Raw genomic sequence first — 17067 nt, 5'->3', positions numbered from 1 at the left:
TTGTTATTCGATCAATCAGTCTCACTTTGCTGCATTACTATTATTGTATTATTAAACATGTCTGGGAAATGTAATTGGCGATCAATTCATAGATTGGCAAGAGTTTTCCAGCCAAGTCAAGAGTACAATCATACATCTTTGGGCAGACGTGCTAAGATGACACTTCTTTAATTGCCACGTGTTGAGACACACAGGGAAGTCTAAGACATGTTGGCTGTTCAGAGCTAGTTGCACATCTCTTCGGATTGGGCCCAAGCACATAAGCAGCTGTTGCTGTACAGATGTGCTTGTTTCTTCCTCCAAAGTTTTCCTTTCTAGAAACATTTCCAACATACTACAACCTGTTCTTTTTTTGCTTCCGCCCATAGAGCAGTCTGACTCTACATATAAACTGTTTAAAAAAAATCAATTTAGTGAACCATAAAATGCAAATATGCTTAGGGGGAAAAAATAAATACTGCTCACAGAACAAACCATAGCATGGATTTGCTTCCTGTCTATTACATAAATCTGTTGTTTAACCAATGTTTTCAGTCGTTGATCACACTAGTTTACAATTGATGGCATTCCAAGACTAATAACTCACATATCACTGCATAATGTAACAATCTTCAGTTTCTAAATCTGCAATTTATGTTTTAGGCTGCTTTAATTATCTCAGTTCCCATTTCCAACATTTACCTCTTTGGAGACCGAAAAGAAATAAGCTCACCACAGAAACAAAGAACTGCTGCTCAAGCTGAATACGAAATTACAGGATATTTTAGGACTTTTGCCATGAAGAGGAGGTATCTTGCACATTACATAACAGTTTTAAGGACTCTGATAGCTTTGCATTTCCCCAATTTCGCAAAATATACAACTTAGTGCTGCATTTCTGACAGGGCCGGCCCTATTGTTAGACGAAGTGAGGGGGCTGCCTCAAGTAACTAATTTTTGACGTCATGGATGGGAAGCAAACGGTTAGTTGCTTTAAAATACTTGAATACATTCTATCAGAGAAGAGGAGAAGTCTATGTGGGGTGGTTGGGATATTTTTTTGGGTGGGGGTTTTGCCTCAAGATGCCAAAGTAACTTGTCTAGCCTTTGGAACTATGCCCATTGATTGGGAAGGGGCTGCCATTTGCTGCACTGCCTCAGGCAACACAGTATCTTCAGCTGGCCCTGTTCTCTGGTATTCGTTTATTTGTCCTTTGGTGGCTTACTCCTTCCCATTTCAGAAAATACATCCAGCAATGTGTTCCCGATCAGAGACGTATAGCAGCAGGAAAGCCTACTCTTAGCTCACCTCCAACGAAAGTTACTCCTCATGCATGTAATGAGTGGGCTGTTGCGCTATTGGTAACTCTAAGAATCTCCCTGATTCGGAGCGCACAGCTTAGCTTGAACGAGTGGTTCAGTTTATTCCGATGCAAAGATAATAAAATTGCAGTCAAAAAACTAAAATGCAAATGCTTGCTTCAGGCAACGTAACAGGCAGCTGCACAATCAGAAAGCCAAGACCAAGCCTTGGCTTTCAGATCGTGGATTGTCTAGGGTGAAACAAAGCCACGGTTCAAACATGAGCCAAGTATTATGGTTTGCTGCTCCCACTCCCTGGTAGGGAGGCATGAAGTGGGTGAAATTGGCCCACTCCGATTAAGCCATTAACCATGGGTTACCATGGCGTGCGAACGAGGCCACGGGGTGTGGTATAAGATAAGGGGAAGGAGCTTTTGCTCCAGCATCTATCCACAAATCAGTTTTATGTACTTAATGACCAGCTACAAAGCCAGGAGGACTTTGCAAGCAATAATCTTTTCCCCCTTCCTTTCTGCAGAGCTGTTCGCTATCCGATATTGCCTATCACAATAAATTAAACACAATCAGATTAAAACGCCACTCAGCAGCCCACTTTAAATGCATTATTTTGCCAGCTAGCTTTATTCCGCTATTGACCAAGAGCAATACCAGTTCATGCAGGCCCTTTTGTTCTCTATTCTGTAGCATTAATCTTAGCGCGTGCACGGCTACACGGTAATATCTCAGCCACCAAGAACAAAGCGCATGTCAGCTAACAACCTGAAATTTGGCCATCCTCAGCACATCAGCGCGTTTTGTTACGCTTTTCCCTCTAACTGCGGCGTAGCGTTTTGTGCAAAGAGGGGACAGCCGTGTGGGTAAAAGAAGTTGTCCTGTCTGCTCTGCCATTAATCCGAGTACTTAAATCCCCGAATAAAAGAAAAATCAATGCAGCACGGCAATGTTTGCTAATGCAATGTAATAAACACACTTACCTTAGAGAGTATTCTCAATGGATTTCGCTTCTTTGCTATGTTTCAAGGCTGCAAAAGGATAAGAGAGGAAAAGAGGAAGCATTGAGCTGCCTGCCAATTAAACGGGAACATTTGCTCTATAAATTAGTAGTCATGTTTTAACCTAAGTCCAAGCTGAAGGAGTTTTTGGGAAAACAGAGCTCAGTCTTTCTACTGGTGCTTTTGGGGGGGAAATAAAACCCAAAGCCTATAAGTTGTACGCTTATAGTGCTAAACAAGGGAACCTGAAACATTCACTGCCTCTTTCCAACTCTTTCATCCCATCATCAGAGTGACAGACAATACTGAAGATGAGACATAGGCAGGTGGAAGTTTGGAGAAAAGGCCCATGCCTATATAGATTTGTGCCAATATTCCACATACAGTGGTACCTCGGGTTAAGTACTTAATTCGTTCCGGAGGTCCGTTCTTAACCTGAAATTGTTCTTAACCTGAAGCACCACTTAAGCTAATGGGGCCTCCCGCTGCTGCTGTGCCGCCAGAGCACGATTTCTGTTCTCATCCTGAAGCAAAGGTCTTAACCCGAGGTACTATTTCTGGGTTAGCAGAGTCTGTAACCTGAAGCGTATGTAACCTGAAGCGTATGTAACCCAAGGTACCACTGTATGTATAAGACATGCACAGCCGCTGCCCATGCAACAGCTTCACTGCCAGATGTTAACCACAGCATTGGTTAACCATGGCCAGATCCAACTTTTCAACGAACAGCCAAAGCTGGAGTGTTACCCCTGCCTCTCCTTCTTCCTATCTCAAGGCAGAGACAGGTTTCTTTTTTTCCCCTATAAAGTACAGTGTATATTATAATCAAATCCTCTCTCACTCTTACCATTGCATCATAATCAGCCATTTAGCTTTGTTTGCAAAATGAAGCCACTGCTCTAAGGTAACAAAAGTGGTAGCTGTTTGGGTGATAGTACTCTGAGTAGACCCAATGAAATCAAAGGACTTAACTGATTTCACCGCTCCAAGTACGAAAGACAGGCACAAGGGAGCAACATTCTTAGCAGTCTGCATAGTAGCCATGAATTACTTATGCATCTGAACATCTGAAGGCCAGAGGAGCAAGCGAACAATTACTTAATCGCATCTGCCTTTATTCAGATGTTGGACTATAAAATGGTTTGCATGCCCGAACCTGCTAGCTTCACAAGCCACGGTTTGTTTTTGAGCGGTTGACAAACCTGGATTTGAAGCCGGTTTGCAAACAGCAATTTGGGCCAGCTGTGGTTTGCTGTTACGTCAGAAGCCACGGTTATTTATTTATTTATTCATTTTCATTTAATGCTTATATACTGCCTTTCTTTCAAAGTAGTAAAACCAAACTAGTTAGTAAAAGGTAAAGGTAAAGGATCCCTGACAGTTAAGTCCAGTCACGAACAACTCTGGGGTTGCGGCCAGCATTGAAATGCCTAATGCCATGATAGCAGTCCAGTGGTCAACATTGCCTGCACCTGGTTTCCCAAAGCCTGCCTGATGGCAAAGGTCTTAGCCAATCTAACCTCTCTTGGGAGGGAATTCTACAGTATGGGAGCAGACACAGAAATGACCGTCTCTCGTGTCACTAACAACAATGCCTTTGATGTTTAGGGAACAGAGAGAAGGTGCTTATCCTTCTTAGCGCGTGGGTAAAGGGAGACAGGATCATTCAGGTAACCCAAGTCTGCTGGATCAGACCAGTGACCCATCTACCAGTGGCAGATCTCAAATCTCGGAGGCACCCTGTGCAATGCTAAAATTTGTCGTCATTCCCCCCGCCCCCATCTCTCTCACTCTGTTCCCACAACACTGTTGTGGCAGTGCGGCAGCCTGTGAGGATGACACGCCATTTGCATCTATTCCAGCATCCTCCCAACGAGACAGACCCATCGGAAACCCACAACCAGGACTTGAGGCTCAATGATGAACAAATAGAAAATAAAGAGAGACAACAAGGAACGAAGCATTGTTTGGTTGCTCTACATTTAAAAGCTCAAGTCAACAATGTGGGCCATGGGTAGGCAAACTAAGGCTGGATCTAGCCCAATCGCCTTCTAAATCCAGCCCGTGGACGGTCCGGGAATCAGCGTGTTTTTACATGAGTAGAATGTGTGCTTTTATTTAAAATGCATCTCTGGGTTATTTGTGGGGCATAGGAATTCGTTCATCCCCCCCCAAAAAAAATATAGTCTGGCCCCCCACAAGGTCTGAGGACAGTAGACCGGCCCCTTACTGAAAAAGTTTGCTGACCCATGGTGTGGGCCCTTAACTATGGTTTGGGCAAATCCTGGTTTGGTCTCTTATCTAAACTGAGTCAGGGAAGGGAAGAACAAAAGGTGTGGGATAATATTTGTAGCATATTACATCTAGAGAAAAACGAGGGGAATGAGTGACTTGGTGGCTTTTTATGCCAGTTTCCAGTCAAAGGTTGTCTAAAGTGGGAAGAGGTAGTATCACCGACATGTGAAGTAAGGGAAATAATGTAGATTTCACCTTTTTTCTAAAGCCAAGAGATAGTACGAAGAACACTGAAAATCCTCAAGCACAGCCTTAGGCTCATGACCTGCAGGAGCCTTAAGCACTCAAAATATGCCCCCTAAACTCTGTGCTGAACCCTGGAACTTCAATATACACACAAAAGATTTAAACTCTGGAGTACTGTAGAGTTTGCAAGTTCTCATAACAAATAACTCTGCTACAGCCGTATTTGCGGACTCCAGAGCAATACGGAATTAATGTGTGTTTTGAAGACAGCTGGTGGCAGTGCTGTATACAAGTTTAGTAGGGGTGGCATATTCAATTTGAGCCGTGTCTCATCTGGTTCCCGTTAAGATAAAAATTTGAATGCCTTTCACTGGAGCATCCTCTGATGTGCTGGCCGAGTCTCAAATCAAAATATCTATGAGCATTTACCTGCATTCTGTAGCGTATTCACTCTCCTTCACACAGACTTATTGTTCTATTTGATTATGGAAGCATGCACAAAGCCCTTCAGATTCGAAGATGAATGCAGCTAGATAAAAACAGATTTACTCTGAATATTAAGCAGCCAGAGCATCTCAGCCAAGGCTGGGTTAAAGTAATTTAACTTCATTTTCTTCCCTTTTTTATAATATAATTTTTATTCAGAATAACGTGAAACAATGCAAACAACAAATAATGGGTTTTGGTCACCGGATACAGTCATGCAAAACACAGTCATGACGTGTGTAAGGCAGAAAATAATAGAAGCATGTTAAGTTAAATTACTAAGACAAAAAGACATATGAGTTACAGGGGGTCTAGGTTCCTCCAGGTGACAGTTAATAAAAGAAAAAGAATCATAGAATTGTAGAATTGGTAGGGTCCCTGAGGTGTCATCTAGTCTACTACCCTGCGATGTGGGAATCTCAACTAAATCATTTGTGAGAGACGGCCACCCAACCTCATCCAAATAAACATAAACCAATCAATATCTTCTTTTGTTTCTCCATGAATCCCTCTACACTACAGCATTGTGCAAGTTTGCCAGTCAGAGCCAAAGCACCAGACCCTTTCATACTCGTGAGAGCACTTGTGGTTCTCTGAAACCAGCTTGGTCTCAGTTCCTCTCACAGAGTATTAAGCTGTAACTTCATTTTCAAAGACAAGAAGTTGTTTCTGTTTTAATTTAGGGTATAACAATATTCCATTGAAAAATAAGCATGGGGGCTGCATACAAACAATATGTTTAAAGCACACACAGAGAGACCAGAACCCTGGGCACTGCGGTTTGTTAAGGGTGGGAATTGTAGCTCTGTTACGGGTAAACTACAGTTTCCAGGATTCTTTCAGGGGTGCCTAAAATGTATGGTGTGTTTGCAGGCATTGTTGGTGCCGCAACCACAGCCCTATGTTGGATTTTTTATTTCCATGCCATTCCATTTAGTGGCATTTAAAGGGCTCAACTTGGGCTAGCTGCCATTCAGTACCTTCCCTCCCAGAACTCTCTAACAAAGCTTATTTTTCTCTTTCCTTATCACCCCCTTTTCCATTTGTATTGTCTGTTGCACTGTCTGTATCACTATATTAAATGATGAACTGCCTGGAGTGCCTGGTACTGACCTTTAAAGCCCTAAACAGCCTCGGCCCACTATACCTGAAGGAGCGTCTCCACCCCCATCGTTCTGCCCAGACACTGAGGTCCAACGCCGAGGGCCTTCTGGTGGTTCCCTCACTGCAAGGTTATAGGGAACCAGGCAGAGGGCCTTCTCAGTAGTGGCACCCGCCCTGTGGAACACCCTCCCACCAGATGTCAAAGAGAAAAACAACTAACAGACTTTTAGAAGACATCTGAAGGCAGCCCTGTTTAGGGAAGCTTTTAATGTTTAACAGACCACTGTATTTTAATACTTTGTTGGAAGCCGCCCAGAGTGGCTGGGGAAACCCAGCCAGATGGGTGGGGTATAAATATATTATTATTATTATTATTATTATTATTATTATTATTATTATTATTATAGATCAGGGATGGGGAGCTTCCAGCAGCTCTTGTCACCTTTGACTTTTGGCCACCGTCGCTGGGGCTAATGGGGACTTGGGAGTCCAAATGCACCTTGGGAGCGCCAGGTTCTCCACCTCTGAGCTAAACAGTACAAGAAGAAAAGATGCAAATCAACAGCAGGCTGAAGATTTGGGTGGCACCTATTGTGCAGTTCTCATGGGCAAGAAGCCTCCTTAGTGGTAAAGAACGCAGGCATAAATCTCTACAGAATCAGACCCCCCTAATTGAACTGATTGCACAAACTTAAGGGCCAATGAGGTAGGCAAATATTGATGTTGCCATATTTAATTTAGGAGGGAAATCAGAGTTAACCAGTTTATTGTTGTAAACAAAGGCATTTGGTTAAATGAAAGTTCCATCAAAGCTTAATAGCCAAATTCAAGTGAACATAAAGTAAAGGCTTATGTACTTTCTGTGGTTTCTATAACGGCTAATCTAATAACTCTAAATGGAGTGTTATTGTTTATTCCTTTGCCTCCATTCCATAAATTAGATAAAGCAATCTGACAGTTACAGTACTTGGGAGTTTTATTCTACTAAGTGATTTTAAAGGCTTCTCATACTCTAACAAAGTCATGACTTGAATGACGAGAGCCCCCCTTTTTCTTAAAACACACACACACCACACGGCTAGAAATGAACCTGCGCACACTCCACCCAGAATTGTCAGAGGATGCTAAAGCACCGCCTCCTCTGTGAAGGCACAACGATTAATTGTGTTTACAGAAATTTAATTTTCAAAGTACCTCTAAGCATTTCCTGTGCTTTCTTACGAAGTTATTGTTGTGTACATTTCTTCCTGTTTTAAAAATGATTGCACATTTTTTATTATGTTCCTTTAAAGCACTTGTGAGCTTTCAGCGTACAACCTTCCCAAGCCAAAGGAGCTTACAAAAGACAATTGGCTTCGTAAGGATAGCAGGAGAATAGTGCTTCCATGTAACTTACAGTACAATCCACCAGCAATGCTTCCAGCCTGGGCCTCAATGATCTTGCTTCTTACCCATCCACTTGCAATCTCGTTCACAATCGTGCTTGTTCAGCAGAATGTGACCTTGGTACCATTTCATAATCTATGTACTTTTAAAAAATGCACAAGAACCAAACCAAAGAAAAAAGAAACTTAAAGCATGGGGAGGGGCAGCTTCATAATTCAGCAGCATGAAATTCGGAAAACTAGCAGAGGGAGGAAACTGAGTGGAAAGGGAAAGAACAGAGCAGCTGGAGAAGGAGGAAGAGGACAGAGGAACAAAGACCCCATCCACACTATACATTTACAGTAGTATCATGTTGTTGTTTTGTCGTGTCTGACTCTTCGTGACCCCATGGAACAGAGAACACCAGGCACTCCTGTCTTCCACTGCCTCCCGCAGTTTGGTCAAACTCATGCTGGTAGCTTCGAGAACACTGTCCAACCATCTTGTCCTCTGCCGTCCCCTTCTCCTTGTGCCCTCCATCTTTCCCAACATCAGGGTCTTTTCCAGGGAGTCTTCTCTTCTCATGAGGTGGCCAAAGTATTGGAGCCTCAGCTTCACGATCTGTCCTTCCAGTGAGCACTCAGGGCATCATAACTTTTATATGCCTGTTGTCTTTGTCCATGGAGTTTTCTTGGCAGGGATACTGGAGTGGCTTGCCGGTTCCTGCTCCAGGTGGATCATGTTTGGTCAAAACTCTCCACTATGACCTGTCTATCTTGGGTGGCCCTGAATGGCATAACTCATAGCTTCTCTGAGTTATTCAAGCCCCTTCGCCACGGCAAGGCAGTGATCCATGAAGGGGCAGCAGTAACATAGCACTTTTTTTAAAATCCTGGGAACTGCAGTTTGCTAAGGGTGCTGAGGGTTCTTAGGAGATCCCTAACAACTGTGTTTGCCATTATCAGGACCTAGCCTACAGTGGATAAACACAGATTTGTCTTTGCAATCCAAGTCGGTGCATTTTGGGGCTTTCCGAAATGTGATTTGCAATCTTAAGTGGTTTTACCATTCAAGGATGGAATCCTTCAAGGGCTCTATAAGTCTCAAGAATCCCAGCCTTCACACCTGTAAATGCTACTGGAATTTGCAGTTCAAGATAAATCATAGGAAAGAAAATGTTACTACAGTCTGTAGGTGGCACTCATCCAAGTTTTTACTCAGAGTAGGCCTGTTGAAAATAATGGCACTAATTTAGTCCTGAAACTTAAGTTGTACACCACCTTCTGTTCTCCATCCCTTTTCTCTGTCTGCCTTCTCCCCTTCGCATTTATTCTGCCTTAGCCTTTTGGATTCTCTCTTACTGTGTAGATTGGCTAAGAGCTTGCAGACAGAACCGCACAGGGCATGTATGCCAGCTTGGCCTCTAGCACAAGAATACAACCTGCACTTCTACAAAGACAAGCCAGGACTGTGCCCCTAACCTCTCCGGATTTTATCCACAAATTTGTGGTTTGATTTTGCTTCGGTTGTTTTTTAAATATTACTAAGTTGTTCTTTTTTTATTTCTTCACTGAGCTTTCATCGCTGTTCCTTAAAAAAATATATTCTTTTAAAAAATCAATAATGCTTCCAAATAATGCAATCTGGATGAATTCAAATTTTGGAACAACGGGTTCTAATTTTGCTTCATTCCATAATTGGCATTTGATCCTGCCACGTTAAAAAAAATTGCCTCCTTTAAATACACTTCTAATGTAACAGAACGTTTAGATAACTTAGGAAGATGAAAAACTGGAGAAGTACTGATATGCAGTTGAAAATAGAATCAAAGGGACCCATGGGAGGATGGGGGGAAGTCAGGAGATTCAGAGTAATCTCGATATTTGGATTTTGTACTGTTTTATGTTGTATGTTTATATTTTTGAAAATCAATAAAAAATGATTTTATTTATATATATAATTGCCTATTTTGTTCCTATCTATTTATGAATTAGTGTCATGGTGTGTGGGAATCTCTGTTGTCCTTGTTTCAAGTATGTGGCAATCATTCAATAAATATGAGAAGTCAGCATCCTTGGCCTCTGTTCAACTGTGTGAGACGCTAACAAGAGCAAGACAAAAGGTGACAGCGTCTCATCTGTCTGCTCAGACAGTGTAAAAATAATCAAGGTCCTTCTCCCCAAATGAGCTTCCTGGGTAGCTCCAAGCCTTCTTTATTAAACCTCACAAAGCGTCGAACTTACTGGAGAAAGGCACACACTTGCATCCCTGAAGCCAAAACAAAATTTCTCAAATGCATTTCTTCTTCTTCTTCCTCCTCCTCCTGCCTATTTTTTCTTCCACACACATACAGTTTCACTGGTAGCCTAGAAAGTGATCACCGGGGAGACAGAGAGAGAGAGAAAGAGGGGGGGGGAGGAAGGAACTCCCTGCACATTTCATTCACGTAAGGATCTGCAAGCTGTTCTGTATGACAGCTGAGCACTGCGAGCTAAAGCAACTTGTTCCGCCTGTCAGCATCCGAGAACCTACAGCAATGAGATACAATTGTGATGACACCACTGCAGTAGAACTGGGTCAAACTTACGGTCACTTTAAAGCAGAATGTCAACCGTTCCTTTCTACTTCAGTAATTTGATTCAGTGGCACTTGAAAAACCGTTAGAAACTATTAGCTTCATATCTAGGTTCAAAATCAAACTGTGACAAGTGTTAGAAGAATCCTCCCGCGAGCCCAAGGATTGCAGGAATGGTAATGCCAACATGAGTGGCAGATTCCATAGGTTTTCTCCAGCGATATCAAGTGCTTTTCACTCCAAACAGTTCCCTAGTGGGTCATGACGTCGGGCATCTTCCTTGCATCTGCTATCGGAGTTCTTTTCCACCCCCACCCCCACGCCCAGCTGCACAGGGCAATTAAACCTTCCACATTCTCCTGGCAAATAAAGATAAACATTATCGTCAATAAAATCCAAACCTTATTCCCCCCCCCAATTAGAAATTTGTACCTTTCACCACCGACAAACTCTTGCAACAATAGGAGAGATTTCCAAGAAAAACCATTTCAAACAAGCAAATCTCCCATCTCGGAATTATTATTATTTTCTAACAACGCACAAATGCAATGTAAGGATATCCGAAACATACTCTGTAAAATAAACAGGCAAGTAATGCCGATAAGATTTACTTGGAAAAACACATTTGCTCCAACTGTGCCAGTTAATCTCACAGGTTTTGTTTCCATTATGTTTTGATAGAAGCAAACTCTTGTACCGAATACAACATTCGTACCATGCATCTGTTCACAGCAAGGGTAATTTGATGTAAACAGCTGATCAGTACAATTTATTAAATACTACACCATAGGTCTACATTATAACCTTCAGCCGCGAATACTTAAGAGGATAACTCTTTCCTAGCCGCCCTTAGAGGTGCAGAATACAGAACAGATTCAGTCACCTATTGCTTTGTTTTCAACAATTCTCCCTATCCAAAAATACACACTGGAATTTTCACTCAGAAGAATGTGTGATATACATTTGGAAAGTGCTATATGCCTTCTTCCATTGCTCAGCATGCTTATATATTAAATACACAATATTTCCGCGACGTGTGTAGCAAACTGCAGCCTGTTGGCATGCCCTGGCAAACATGTTTTGAGCTATTTCTCTACAAGTCCAAAAGCACATTGTCAAATTGATACAGCATACATTTGCTGTTGGGCATCCTCAATGCGGTCACAGATCTAGAATTTCACTTTTCAAAAGCAGAAGATCCAGTTCTCATGTACAAGAGAAAAGGAGAGAAGAGGAACATGGCTTCAATGGGAAATTTATTTAAAATACTTATACAGTCATACCTCGGGTTACGAAGGTATGGGGGTTGCGTGTTTTCGGGTTGCGGACCACGCCAAACCCGGAAGTACTGGAATGGGTTATTTCTGGGTTTCGGCACTCGCACAGAAGCACAAAATGACGTCACGCACATGCGCAGAATGCCAAATCGCGTCATGCGCGTGTGCAGATGCGGCACTTCAGGCTACGAACACTGCAGGTTGCGAACGTGCCTCCCGCACAGATCACGTGCGCAACCGGAGGTATGACTGTAATCTCCAAGTCTACAAGATGGCCTATGGCCAAACTATCTTAAACTGATCTTCTCACATGTGGGGTGTGGGTATGTCCAGAAGAGCAGCATGGCATTGGGGAGGGGGGCAGCAGCACTTACCCATCAGGCCAAGAAAGATCAGTACCCTGATCTGGGAGCTATTTGCTTGATCAGAGAAGCTACTATCATCAGCAGCACTTTCAGCTGGGAGGGATTTTCATCAGGGCTATGACACAGGTGTAAAAGGTTAACACCACCACCTCTACCTGTGCCATAGTTCCAGGCTACATAAAGACCATTTAAAAAGAAATCATGCATACATGCAAATCATAGAATTGTAGCGTTAGAAGGGACCATGGGTCTCACTGAAAGTAACCTCTACAAGACTTTTCTTTAAAAAAAAAAACCTATCATACAGATGAAACTGAAAGCACAATGGAGATTTACAGGGGGCATACAAGAGCATGGAATTCCCTCCAGGCAAGCGTGAGCGCTGCCAAAAGGAGACACAGAACAATGGGTCTCTCCTTTATCAACCCACTCAGTTTCCATCCTAGCCACAGAGGAAGGGTCTTCCCTCCCTCTACAGCCAGGAGGGAAGCCAATGTTGGGAATCTGTGTACGTGCAGCTACTCACACAGAGTCAATTAAGGTTTGGCAGACAGCCAGAAGGCAATCTGAAGGAGTAAGTCTGCCTGGTGATGACAGAGGCATGGAGACAGCTCCCTGATTGGTCAAGCTCTCTCAAGGGAGTGATAATTAATGGCCTACTAACTGGAATGTGTTAGTTCGTGAGTTCGTAGTTCAGGAGTTCAGTGTTCAGAGTTCCGTGTGTCAGTGTAGGAGTTGTGGGTCGTGTATGAGAGAGCAAGCTAAAGATCTGTGTCTGTTCCTGTAAATAGTCCACTGTATACAATAAACACCTAACTACAAGTTCCTGGCTCCTGCTTCGTCTATCCTGTCTGCAGCCAAGTCGCCAATTGCTTCTGTGGATTCTGCGTTTACTCTGCTAGGTCTGGCTAAGGTCCTGCAACTAGACAGAAAGTTGTGAAAGACCAATAGGTTTTGCCAATAGCCAAGCAGGCTCATGAACATGAAGCAGAGTACAGTGGTACCTCGGAAGTCGAACAAGATCCGTTCCAAAAATCCGTTCGACTTCCCAAATGTTCGGAAACCAAGGTCCGGCTTCCGATTGGCTGCAGAAACCATGTCAGACATTCGGGTTCCAAAGAACGTTCAGCAAACCACAACACTCACTTTCAGGTTTACAGCGCTTGGGAACCAAAACGTTTGAGTTGCAAGGCGTTTGACTTCCGAGGTACGACTGTACTTTGTTCCTCTTTTGCCAACCTGCTTGGCTTCCATCCTGGATAGAAAAGAAGGGAAGCCCCTTTCCCCCAGCTTGACTGCAGAGGAATGGAGCAATCTGTGACTCTGGAGCCAGACCACTGCGTTTCTGGGTGTGATGTCCTGTCCTACACATTTGGCATAGAAATTAAGCAAATGATCAGAGGCAGCAGACAGCATTTCATGCCTCAGGCCACCAACCTATCACGTTTCTAGCCTATCTGCAACATCTTTTTAGTAGTCTGCTTTAGTACGGCCCCTTCTTATGGGTAAAAAGTAGGCGAGTTAAAAAAATAATAATTGCAAGTTAGGTAACTTTGAGGAACCTGTAACAGGGCTATTTTGTCAATTTGTATTCTTAGACAGCGAAGATGGAGCTGATGAAGCTCGGCTAACAGAGGCTTGCTCATCCACACATGGGTGGTTTTGTAGGTAGGAGGATGCAAACAATGACTAGGTGCCATAAGAGTTTCCCTCTTCACATATGCCAGATTCCTCCTCCACAGGAAATGTTTTTCCGTGGCAAAACTGGTAGATGATCAAGATCAAGCAGAGTCAAACAAAGAGGGAAGACAGCTTGGAGCGTGCAACGATCTAAGCGAACTCAACATTAGGAAAACAAAATTTGTTTTGCAGTGTTAGTCATGTGAAAGTCCAGCAAGTGACTGCAAGTGACTCTCTGGTTGGACACGAGCAAACAGCAAATACCTAGACATGTGTTTCCCCTGGAGATGAATGACTGGACAATTGAGATGACACATAAGGTGCCTCTCTTTCCACTTCCCCCAGTAGTATTGTTTTGTTTATCAGTGAGGCTTACACGATGCAAAGTGCTGCACAAAATTGTAAGAAAACTAACAAAGCTATTTTATGGTGATGTTTCTACAATGCTCATTCTGTGACTAGCTTTTTAGTTTGTTTTGGTTTTTTGTTCGGAATGCTCTTTTAATTTCAGTTGCGGTTCATATTTTGATTCGTAAGCCATCTTGTCTTTGATTTTTTTTATCATACAAAATAAATATGCCAATGCACAAGGAAAGGGGGGTCAAGCTGTTTTAACATTTCACTTGAATGTAAAAACAGAGGTAGGTCAGGCTGAAGGGCATTCTAGTCATATGGTGGGAGCAGGAGGAAGGCAATCTTAAATTTAGTGCCTGTAGAATGAAGGGAATAGGGAGGAACACACAGCAAGAACAACATAAATATACATAGAGGTGCAAGACCATGGAGACAACTGAAATTAGATAAAGGAAGAGAGGGGAAGTCCACCGACAGCGTGGTAGAAAAGACCGGTGCCTGCCATCTAATTTTTCTCTGCTATGTTGCTCATATATTGTATTATATTTTTAATGTATGTAAGCCACCCTGGGTGACAGCAGCCACGAAATTAAAAGACGCCTGCTTCTTGGGACAAAAGCAATGACAAACCTAGACAGCACCTTAAAAAGTAGAGACATCACCTTGCCAACAAAGGTACGTATAGTTAAAGCTATGGTTTTCCCAGTAGTGATGTATGGAAGTGAGAGCTGGACCATAAAGAAGGCTGATCGCCGAAGAATTGATGCTTTTGAATTATGGTGCTGGAGGAGACTCTTGAGAGTCCCATGGACGGCAAGAAGATCAAACCTCTCCATTCTTAAGGAAATCAGCACTGAGTGCTCACTGGAAGGGCAGATCATGAAGCTGAGGCTCCAATACTTTGGCCACCTCATGAGAAGAGAAGACTCCCTGGAAAAGACCCTGATGTTGGGAAAGATGGAGGGCACAAGGAGAAGGGGACGACAGAGGACGAGATGGTTGGACAGTGTTCTCGAAACCACCAGCATGAGTTTGACCAAACTGCGGAAGGCAGTGGAAGACAGAAGTGCCTGGCGTGCTCTGGTCCATGGGGTCACAAAGAGTCGGACATGACTAAACAACTAAACAACAACAACAACAAAGCCACCCTGGTAATTTTTATTTGAAAGGCAGGGTGGAAACCTATTAAACTGCAAGTTTGAACAATGAGCAGAAACCTTTAAACAAGCAGAAGCACCTAAGATGGAGGGAATTAAGAGTAGAAACAGGAAGAGTAACAAGAAAATGGCAATAATCAAGTGTGGGAAGTGAGAGAACGCACCAGATGGCTTCCTGCAGATAACATCTCCTTGGGAGGACTATTCTGTACGATGCAAGATTTGGGCCCTTGGCATGGTGACACATCCCTTTTCCAATTCCGTCCCTTTTTTGTATCACACAGAAACTGTCTCTACTGCCTTTTCAGTGCCTAATTTCTGAACAAGTCTTTTACACAGAGGTTTTATTCAAGCCTGCATCTGTATTGTTAGATTTGAAATTGTTTTTATATATGAAATCGTGTTTTTTTAATAAAATCATAGAATTGTAGACTTGGAAGGTCCTCTGAGGGTCATCCAGTCCAACCCCCTGCAATGTAGGAATCTCAACTGGCTCATGCATTGCAGATGGCCAGCCAACCGCTGCTTTAAAAAAAGGAAGGAGGTGCCAAAGACTCTCGCGGGAGTCTGTTCCACTGTTGAACAGCTCTTACTGTTCTTCCTGATGCTTAGTTGAAATCTCCTTTTTCATAACTTGAATCCATTGGAGCGAAAGAAAACAAGCTTACTCCATCTGTAAGCTCCTTATGCAGCCACATTGGTTTCTTTAGGTGCCTTCCACTTTTCTTTCTTATAATTGTCTGCTTTTGTGCCTTCAATATTTCACCTTTAAGAAACTCCCATCCATCTTGTGCTCCCTTCCCTTTGAGTATTTCTGACCATGGAACTTCACTCATTCTTCTAATGTCTTATAGAAAGCAATTCATAAACTGAATGAGATAAATGAATAAATTAAATAACCACAACACTGGTAGCATCTGTAGGAAGGCAAGAGTGAATTCCAGATGTGTGAATATGTCAAGACTTGAGAAGTCCCTGGACCTAGGAAAATGAGGAACTGAAGTTATCAAAATGTTCCTCAAGCCTTTGAAGTTGAAGAAACAAATGACAAACAAATATCAATCAAGAACAAGAGAAAGCGATGCTGGAAAAAGGCTGAGAAGCAGGAGGCAAACCCAGAAAGTCAGTTGACAAGAATCTCTCTATACCTGGAATGGCAAATAGGCACCTTTCCATAAACATCGTATAGAAAGGTATATGCAATAGCTCTGACCTCAGCATGTCAAAAGTTAGTAATGGCCAAGTCCTATTGAAACTTCTGGAAGAAAGTGTGTCAGATACTTATGAATATATGCAACACAAACAACAGATGACTCATTTCAATGCAATTACATCCCCCATAAATGATATTGCCAGTGATCTAAGAAAGTCTGTGTTAGAAATTTCCTGGACTCGAATGATTTCTGTGCTGGCAATGAATATATTGCTTTGGTTGATGTTTATGTTTGTGAATTTAACTACCCCAATCATGTTAGAGTCGTTGGAGAAATTGTGATTTGATCCTTGCATTTTTCTGGGACAATAAACCACGCAGAGTTGTGGCTGCTCTTTTACAGAAATGATACAGTAAAGGTTTTAACACTTTCTAAAACTCATGCTTCATTATACTGCCACATGTTTGGAAGTAATAACACAGAAGCTTAATGTGAAGGAAGATGTCCATGGTATATTCTTGAGCCTGAATTCCAAAATACTTTTGGCTTTTTTATTTATTTTTACTTTGTTATATTGTCTCAAAGTTAAAACAAAACCCATCTCTTCTACAAACTTTAAGGAAATGCTTCCCAAAATTTTCCCTCACTGCCATCATTTATTTTGGAATTGAACCTTTCACTTGGCCGGCGGCTTTAATGTTTATTATTTAAAAAAACCTGAACATCAGACTTAGTTCATCACTAAAAAGAAGAAAAGAAAAGAAAGGCACCGCTT

The 17067-nt window shown here is 42.5% G+C and overlaps 1 protein-coding gene across 1 annotated transcript in view; it reads right to left on the bottom strand.

Annotated features, from left to right (window-relative positions):
* The window catches only part of FHIT (fragile histidine triad diadenosine triphosphatase), a 1046044-nt gene that overhangs the window by 996194 nt on the left and 32783 nt on the right, over nucleotides 1-17067 (bottom strand). The window contains exon 2 of the mRNA XM_053378360.1: nucleotides 2277-2324. The gene's annotated coding sequence lies outside the window, so the exon portion shown is untranslated. The remainder of the gene's footprint in view (nucleotides 1-2276; nucleotides 2325-17067) is intronic.

Source organism: Podarcis raffonei, chromosome 2, assembly GCF_027172205.1.
Source record: "Podarcis raffonei isolate rPodRaf1 chromosome 2, rPodRaf1.pri, whole genome shotgun sequence".
Taxonomy (NCBI): Eukaryota; Metazoa; Chordata; class Lepidosauria; order Squamata; family Lacertidae; genus Podarcis; species Podarcis raffonei.
Note: the sequence above shows the minus strand (reverse complement) of the source record. Positions and strands in the feature narration are given on the sequence as shown.